Raw genomic sequence first — 6,991 nt, 5'->3', positions numbered from 1 at the left:
AAGGGAGAAGAAGATGCCGAGGCGTACCTCTCATGGGCACTCAAGGTTGACAAGATATTCCGCATCCACAACTACTCCGGTGCCAAGAAGGTGGCTATGGCGTCTCTTGAGTTCGAGGACTACGCCAACACTTGGTGGGAGCAAGTCCTCACTCTTCGAGAAGAGAAGGGTGAACCTCCAATTGACACTTGGGAAGAGATGAAGAAGGAGATGCACGCTCGCTTTGTCCCAACGCACTACATGACCGACCTCTTCAACAAGCTCCAAAAGTTGAAGCAAGGCACCAAGACCGTTGAGGAGTTCTACAAGGAGATGGAGCTCACTATGATGCGAGCCAACATCCAAGAGTCCGAGGAACAAACCATTGCTCGTTTCTTCAATGGCCTTACTTACCCCATCAAGAGGATCGTCGAGTTCCAACCCTACTCCAACATGGTTGAGTTGGTCCACCAAGCATCGAAGGCCGAGCGCCAAGTGATTGAGGACATCAAGTACTCCAAGGCCAAGACCTACTTCTCCTCCAAGCTCGCTACATCGACTCCTCCTACTACATCAACTCCTCATGCTACAAGTGCCAAGGCCGACGCATCCTCTACACCATCCAAGAAACCGACTATCCAAAGTCGCATGAAGCAAACGGTCTCCTCCACCGCCTCCTCTAAGGCATCCACGGGACCCTCTAGTGTCACTTGCTTCAAGTGTGGCACCCAAGGTCACAAATCGTTTGAGTGCAAGAACACCAAGGTTATGATCACTATGGAGAATGGTGACATCGAGACACTAGATGAAGAAGAATACGAGGCCCTTGTGCAAGCCACCGTGGAAAGTGAAGAAGCTTATGAGCAAGAATGTGGAGAAGATCCTCTCTTATGTGAGCATGACCCAAGTCCCTCACTTGTGGTCACTAGGGTGCTAACAACACAACCTCATGCTATGGAAGAACAACGGTGTAACATCTTCCAAACCCGTGCCGGAATTGGTGGCAAGTCGATCAAGGTCATCATAGATGGTGGAAGTTGACATAACCTTGCAAGCACCGAGTTGTGTGAGAAGCTCAACCTCACTCTCCGCAAGCATCCTCACCCTTACCATATCCAATGGTTGAGTGACAAGGGCAACGTCAAGATACAACATACTGTCACCGTCACTTTCAAGATTGGACCTTATGAGGACACTATCGAGTGTGACGTGGTACCCATGACGGTGTGCCACATGTTGCTTGGCCGCCCTTGGCAATATGACAAGAAGGCTATACATGATGGACTCTCCAACACATACACCTTCAAGGTCAACGACAAGAAGTTCGAGTTACGCCCGATGACTCCTAGCCAAATCATCGCGGATAATGCGAAGGCTTTAGCGAGGGCACAACTCCGCACCCACCATAGTGAGATGAGAGGAGAGGGAGCGACCCACCACAAAGAGAGTGAGCGCCACAAGCCATATATGAGTGAGTCCAAGAGTGTCCTTCTAGCCACCAAGAGTGAGTGGAGAGAGCTCCAAGAGAACCCATCCACCATATTGCACTATGTGCTCATATGCAAGGGACCATCATCGGCGACTAACGACTTAACCAACATTCCTTCGTCTTTGTTGTCTCTTTTGAAGGAGTTTCAAGACGTCTTCCCCGACGAGCTCCCTCATGGACTACCACCACTCCGAGGCATAGAACACCGCATCGACCTCATACCCGGTGCTCCGCTCCCAAACCGTGCCGCCTACCGCACCAACCCCGAAGAGACCAAGGAGATCCAATGCCAAATTCAAGATCTCCTCGCCAAAGGGTACGTCCGCGAAAGCCTTAGCCCTTGTGCGGTTCCCGTGATTCTTGTGCCTAAACCGGATGAGACGCAACGGATGTGTATGGATTGTCGCCCCATCAATGCCATTACCGTCCGTTATCGCCATCCCATTCCGCGTTTAGATGACATGCTTGATGAACTTAGTGGTGCCACAATTTTCTCTAAAATCGATTTGCGTAGTGGTTACCATCAAATCCGCATGGCTATTGGTGATGAATGGAAAACGGCATTCAAGACCAAACTCGGTCTCTATGAATGGCTCGTTATGCCTTTCGGTCTTTCCAATGCTCCATCAACTTTCATGCGCCTCATGAATCACATCTTGCGTCCTCTCATTGGTAAGAGCGTGGTTGTCTATTTCGATGATATTCTTATTTATTGCCAAAATCTCGAGGACCATGTGCAACATGTGAGAGAAGTCTTATGCATCTTGCGTCATGAGAAGCTTTATGCAAATCTTCCCAAATGCACTTTTGCCCAAAACAAATTGGTGTTTCTTGGTTTCGTGGTTTCCGCTAATGGGATTGAAGTTGATTCTTCCAAGGTAGAGGCCATCCACAATTGGCCTACTCCTACAAATGTTGGTCAAGTCCGAAGCTTCCATGGACTTGCCGGGTTTTACCACCGCTTTGTGAAAGATTTTAGCACCATTGCTTGCCCTTTGAATGAGCTTACCAAGAAGAATGTTCCGTTTGTTTGGGGCAAGGCCCAACAAAATGCTTTTGATGAGTTGAAGAAACGCCTTACCGAAGCTCCCCTTCTTGTTCTTCCAAATTTTGCAAAAACTTTTGAGATTGAGTGTGATGCAAGTGGGCTTGGTATTGGTGGTGTTCTTATGCAAGAGGGCAAACCCGTGGCATACTATAGTGAGAAGTTAGATGGCGCACGCCTCAACTATCCTATATATGACATGGAGCTCTACGCTTTGGTTCGTGTTCTTGAAGTTTGGCAACACTATCTTTGGCCAAAAGAGTTTATCATTCATTCCGACCATGAGTCCTTGAAATATTTGAAAAGCCAACACAACTTGAACAAACGACATGCAAAATGGGTTGAGTTCATTGAGTCCTTCCCATATGTGATCAAATACAAGAAGGGCAAGGACAACGTTGTGGCGGATGCTCTTTCCCGCAAAAACACCCTTTTGCTAACTCGTTTGGATTTGCATGTTTTGGGACTTGAAGAGATCAAAGAACTCTATCCTTCCGATTCTTTCTTTGCTCCAATTTTTGAGAAGTGCTCCGTTGAGCGAGGAGTGGATGATTTCTATTTGCATGATGGCTATTTGTTTAAAGCTAACAAGATTTGCATTCCCGAGTCTTCGCTTCAAAAATTGCTTTTGCAAGAGTCTCATGGAGGAGGTCTTATGGGTCACTTTGGCCGTGATAAGACACTTGCGATGCTCTCCACTCATTACTATTGGCCAAAGATGAAGCGAGATGTGGAACGCCTTTGCCGCCGGTGCACCACTTGCTTACAAGCTAAGTCTACCTCCAACCCTTATGGTCTTTACACCCCATTGCCTATTCCTTATGCACCATGGACCGATATTAGCATGGATTTCGTTCTAGGCTTGCCTCGCACTAAGCATGGTCATGATTCCATCTTTGTTGTAGTAGATAGATTCTCTAAGATGGCTCATTTCATACCTTGCCATAAGAGCGACGATGCTTCACACATTGCTTCATTATTTTTCAGGGAAATTGTCCGCCTACATGGAGTACCACAAAGCATTGTGTCGGATCGAGACGTCAAGTTCATGAGTTATCTTTGGAAGTCGCTCATGGAGAAGTTTGGAGTCAAGCTCTTGTTCTCATCATCATCGCACCCGCAAACGGATGGCCAAACGGAAGTGGTCAATCGAATCCTCTCCACCCTCCTACGCATCCTCGTGAAGAAGAACTTGAAGTCATGGGAGGAGTGCCTTCCTCACGCCGAGTTCGCCTACAACCGCGCCAAGCACAAGACTACGTCAAGGAGCCCCTTCATGGTCGTCTATGGCTTCGAACCTTACACGGCACTCGACATACTTCCGCTTCCCCTCCACGAGCGCATCAACATGGACTTCGACAAGCGCACCGCCGCCGTCAAGAAACTACATGAAGAGACAAGGGCAACCATACAAGAACATGTTCTTCGTCAAGCCAACCGCATCAACGCCAAGAAGAAGGCAAGAATATTCGAAGAAGGAGACCTCGTTTGGATCCACCTCCGGAAGGAACGGTTCCCTCGTCAGCGCAACTCCAAGCTCAAGCCAAGAGGAGATGGCCCCTTCAAGGTCCTCAAACGCATCAACAACAATGCTTACGTCATCGACATACCGACATCCAAGTACTTGGTGAGCAACACGTTCAACATCTCGGACTTGTCACCCTATCATGGAGATGAGGAGGTGCAAGAGTCGAGGACGACTCTTTCCCAAGGGGGGGAGATGATGTAGCCCCGGTCACCGATGTCGCTACACCAAGACCAACAAGTCCCCCAAGTGGACCGATGACACGAGCCCGAGTTAAAGCTCTTCATGATGAGGTGAACTCGCTCCTTACCACCCTTGATCTCGGTACCCCTTTGGATGGATTACTACCTCATGCCGACGTGCTATGTGTCATTAGGTACAAGGAGCATCAAGATCACGGAGAGGAGGACACACCATGGTCAAAGGGAGGAGAGGAGCAGCTGGACGTGAAGATGGACATGGAGCTGGACCGGAAGTCGCCCGAAGAGCACAACGAAGAGAAGTTGGCCGGCCGGTCCAGAACCCGGTCTGACCGGCCTCCTGACCGGGTCACCCGGTCCAAACCGGATTTCCCGCTTGTGCCATCCGGGCGCTATCCCGGGGCCCCGGAACCCCGTCCGGTTGCCGCCCGGTCCAGGGCCCGGTCTGGACCGGCCTGCCTGGTCCCAGGCCCGGTCTGACCGGCCTCCTGACCGGCCTGCCCGGTCCCAGGCCCGATCTGACCGGTCTCCTGACCGGCCCGCACGACTTAAGTCAACCAAATCGGCCCGAATCTGTTTCACTTGTACCTTTTCGGCCCATGACGCCTTGTAAGACTATATAAGCCCCCAGGACGCCCCTTGACCTCTTTAGACTTGTTTTGAACTCAAACCTACCTTTGAGCTTAGTCTCCCTTGGGTATCATCCCTCTGTAATCAAGGCACCTTGGTTGTTGACTTTGATCTTGTTGAGTGAGATTCTAGTACAAGTTACTCTCTCTCCCTCACCAAGCTCTTCCTCTCCAACCCCAATCTCTCTCCGGGAATTCTGCCACGGCCTCTTCCTCGAAGATTCTATTGGCGTGGTCCATCGAGCCACGGAGGTAAGCATCGGGTGTATCGGGTTGGTGTGCGTGCGCGAGTCTCGGAGTTCCTCGTGTTCGTCGTGTTCTTCGTGTTCCTCGCGTTCTTCCATCTTCCCCCTTGGTTTCGAAGTCAATCCGCGAGATCGGGCCACACACGGGGTCTTAGACCTCATCACATATAAATTCAGAAAAAAATCAAAAGAATGGAAAACCAAAGCACATAGCATTCTTATGTCATATATATAGTAAGCATTAAAGTTGATAAACAAGGTCTAGACATATTAAAACCAGACAACTCATGTATATATCTACCCCTAACCCTAAACTCTGTCTTATGAAGTCAACCATGAAGAGAAGTGGTTTTGGGTTTCAAACATGGAAATTTCAAGAACCTCCCAAAAGCTTTATTTTAGAGTGACTAAGCAGGATCCATGCTTACATTTTCATTTTCATATTTTAAACTTGTTTAAATCTTTGTCAAACCTAGGATTTGACCAAAAGATTCAAATGGGCATAAAATTCATAAAAAATCATAAAAATGAAAAACAAAAGCATAGTCTTCTTATGTCATATATAGTAAGCATTCAAGTTGATAAATTAACAAGGTTTTTGGACATATTCAAACCATACAAATCATGTATCTACCCCTAACCCTAAACTCGGTCGATCTTATGAAGTTTAGCATGAAGAGAAGTCGTTTTGGGTTTCAAACATGGAAATTTCAAGAACACATCCCAAAAGCTTCATTTTAGAGTGACTAAGAAGGATCCATCCTTACCTTTTTCATTTCATGTTATAAACTTGTTTAAATCATGTTCAATCCTAGGATTTGACCAAGATTCAAATGGGCAGAAAATTAAAAAAATCAGAAAAATGAAAAACCAAAGTACATAGTCTGCTTATGTCATATAGTAAGCATATCCAAGTTGATAAACAAGGGTTGGACATATTCAAACCATACAAATCATGTATCTACCCCCTAACCCTAAACTCGGTCGATCTTATGAAGTCTAGCATGAAGAGAAGTCGTTTTGGGTTTCAAACATGGAAATTTCAAGAACATCCTGAAAGCTTCATTTTAGAGTCACTAAGAAGGATACAGACTTCCCTTTTCATTTTCATGTTTTAAACTTGTTTAAATCTTGGTCAAACCGCCTAGGATTTGACCAAGATTCAAATGGGCATACAAATTCGGAAAAAAAATATAAAGAATGAAAAACCAAAGCACATAGCATTCTTATGTCATATATATAGTAAGCATTAAAAAGTTGATAAACAAGGTCTAGACATATTAAAACTAGACAACTCATGTATATATCTACCCCTAACCCTAAACTCTGTCTTATGAAGTCAATCATGAAGAGAAGTGGTTTTGGGTTTCAAACATTGAAATTTCAAGAACCTCCCAAAAGCTTCATTTTAGAGTGACTAAGAAGGATCCATCCTTACCTTTTCATTTCATGTTATAAACTTGTTTAAATCATGTTCAACCCTAGGATTTGACCAAGATTCAAATGGGCAGAAAATTTAAAAAATCAGAAAAATGAAAAACCAAAGTACACAGTCTTCTTATGTCATATAGTAAGCATATTCAAGTTGATAAACAAGGTTTGGACATATTCAAACCATACAAATCATGTATCTACCCCCTAACCCTAAACTCGGTCGATCTTATGAAGTCTAGCATGAAGAGAAGTCGTTTTGGGTTTCAAACATGAAAATTTCAAGAACATCCTAAAAGCTTCATTTTAGAGTGACTAAGAAGGATACAGACTTCCCTTTTCATTTTCATGTTTTAAACTTGTTTAAATCTTGGTCAAACCGCCTAGGATTTGACCAAGATTCAAATGGGCATACAAATTCAGAAAAAAAATAAAAGAATGAAAAACC

This window comes from Lolium perenne, chromosome 1, assembly GCF_019359855.2.
Source record: "Lolium perenne isolate Kyuss_39 chromosome 1, Kyuss_2.0, whole genome shotgun sequence".
NCBI lineage: Eukaryota > Viridiplantae > Streptophyta > Magnoliopsida > Poales > Poaceae > Lolium > Lolium perenne.
Note: the sequence above shows the minus strand (reverse complement) of the source record.